This window comes from Dipodomys spectabilis, unplaced genomic scaffold (assembly GCF_019054845.1).
Source record: "Dipodomys spectabilis isolate Male_0828 unplaced genomic scaffold, ASM1905484v1 ptg000658l, whole genome shotgun sequence".
NCBI classification, from domain to species: Eukaryota; Metazoa; Chordata; class Mammalia; order Rodentia; family Heteromyidae; genus Dipodomys; species Dipodomys spectabilis.
The window spans coordinates 309,960-312,711 of NW_024871335.1; the positions used below are offsets into that span (position 1 = coordinate 309,960).

A 2,752-nucleotide genomic window follows, 5' to 3' on the forward strand; every position below is an offset into this window, starting at 1 on the left:
TACCATAAATCTTAAATACTTTATAGAAAAGTATTATGACCTGACAAACAGTCCTAGTTTTTGCATATGTAAGTAAATTCCCAAAATTAAATATGTTTAAAACATTAAAAGTTTTATCAAATCTTAACACTTGCTGCTGTGTTCATTAGGACAGTTGCCTTGTATAGAATAATTGCATTCCTTCTCCTACACATATCTTGAACAACAAATATCTGGGATTATTTTGTTTTTGACATGTCAATCTTGACTTTATTCTTAAATGTGTGCTTATGTAAGGAATACATGTTTCTAAAAGTTCACGACGATTCTTTTAAACGTACTTTTTGTTGAATTATATAGTTTAATAAAATCAATTACACTTTATATATAAAAAGTTTTCTGTGCTCAATTCAGCATCACGTACACTAATATTGGAAAAATACAGAGAAGATTAGCATGCCCCTGCATAAGGATGACAGGCAAATTCCTGAAGCATTCCAGCAGATGCTGGAGGGGATGTGATCACAAGGGAACAGTACTGCATGGTTGGTGGGAGTGTAAACTTGTTCAGCCACTTTGGAAAGCAGTATGGAGGTTCCTCAAAAGACTCCACATAGAGCTTCCCTATGACCCAGCAATCCCACTTTTGGACATTTACCCAAATGATCACAAACAAGACCATACTAAAGCTACCAGCATAACTATGTTCATTGCAGCATTATTTAAGATAGCTAAGATATGGAACCAACCCCGATGCCCCCCAGCAGATGAATGGATATGTGGTATATATACACAATGGAATTCTATGCCTCCATCAGAAAGAATAGCATTGTCCAATTTGTTAAGAAATCAAAAGACTTGGAAAAAATTAAGTGAACTAACTAGGGCCAAAGAAACATAGGTCCCATGGTTTCCCTAATTTTCAATAACTAATATATGTCTGGGATAAGCAGAAAAGGTCAAAAGCTATCTGCATATGACCAAATAAGATGATGTTAAAGAAAATGAACCTCAAGATAGGAACACAAGTGTTTTTTTTTCTTTATTGCTATTGTTTCTAACGTACTTATAATGTGTGATGTGATTTTTTTTGTTTCTTTATATGTTCCTCCCCTATGCTATAACCCTTGTTTTCACTGTATTTGAAGTTGGTGCACCTACACCTTGTATATACGCTCCTCTAATTTGGAGAGGGGAAGGAAAAAAACAAAATGTTTAAATAGGGATACAGGTTGACCCATTGAAACAATGAGATGCACAAGACACTATGTTAAAAAAAATGAACAATTTAGGCTGGGGAAGGGAAGAAGGGAGTGTACTTGCGGAGGTGCGAGGGAAGTGATGGTAGGGGAAAAATAAAGGAGGAGCTAACAATGCTTGTTAGGAAATGTACTCATTACGTTGCTCATGTAAATGTGACTCCTCTGTACAGTATTTTTACATAAAAAATGTACAAAAATATTCGGAGAGGGAAGAGTTTATTTCCTTTATTTTACTCATAAAATATTTTTAACAAAGAAATTAATGCGAAACACTGATATGAAGGATTTTGAATAAATGTGTGTGTGTGCACACGCATGCATGCACACAAACTTGCATGTGTGTTAGTATGCTCAGAATTTGAAATCAGAGCTTCAAGATCTGGCCAGGCCTATCCTTTCTAGATTGCTGATCTAATATATGAGCTACATCTCCATTCCTGGGCCTTTGCTGGTTCATTACAATTTTTGAAAAATAATCTCATGAATTTATGTTGCCCTGATTGGTTTCCAACTGTTATCCACAGATCTCAGTTAGGATTACAGATGTGACCAATCAAGACATGGCTTACAGAATTACTTTAAAAGTAGAAGAAAATTTACTTCACAGGGCCTGTTTCATTATCTCCTACTTTTAAAGCAATTTGGAGTGATTATGTGTGAATTTTTTCGGTTTTGGATTCTTAAAAAAGTAAGTGATTATATTTAAATGTTTTAGTACTTTTAAAAAAGGAAACTGGAACTGTGGGACAAAAGAAATTTGCCCAGGGCTGGGAAGGTGGCTCAGTGGTAGAGCGCTTACCTTGCATGCATGATGCCCTGGGTTCAATTCCTCAGCACCACATAAGTAGAAAAAGAAAGCCAGAAGTGGCACTGTGGCTCAAGTGTTAGAGTGCTAGTCATGACGTAAAGAGCTGAGGGACAGTGCTCAGGTCCAGAGTTTAGGCCCCACGACTGGACGCCCTCCCCCCAAAAAATTGCCTCTCTTGTAAGCTCAGCTTTGTGCATGATAACCCAATATCACCAACACAGTCTGTGTTGAAGACAAAATGTAACAGAAAATAATAACCATGGGCAATAATTGCTATGCTACTATTTCTTGGACAATATGAATATTGAATTGAGAGTGTAAGAGAATGGAGAGATTTTACCCACATTTTTTGTATTGCTGAAAGACTTTTGGAAACTTTGACTCATTTCCTTCCTCACAGTGTGTCTTTGGGCCATGCTCTCACTGTCTTTAATTACAATTTTTCCCAACACTAAAATGGTAATAACATTAGCATTATAGCAAATGTTATCTTAAGAATTAAGGGGTCTGGGAAGGTGGATCAGTGCTAGAGCACTTGCCTTGCATGCCTGAGGCCCTGGGTTCGATTCCTCAGCACACATAAGCAAAAAGAAAAAACCGGAAGTTGTGCTGTGGCTCAAGTGGTAGAGCGCTAGCCTTGAGCTGAAGAGCTGAGGGACAGCACCCAGGCCCAGACTTCAGACCCCACGACCGGACCCCCCCC

The 2,752-nt window shown here is 37.7% G+C and overlaps 1 non-coding gene across 1 annotated transcript; it reads left to right on the forward strand.

Moving 5' to 3' along the window:
- The first annotated feature begins 380 nt into the window (after window positions 1–380).
- LOC122101415 lies at window positions 381–486 on the forward strand. Its single transcript, XR_006146369.1, has one exon. It is a non-coding gene; the product is annotated as a U6 spliceosomal RNA (small nuclear RNA).
- The last annotated feature ends 2,266 nt before the right edge of the window (window positions 487–2,752 follow it).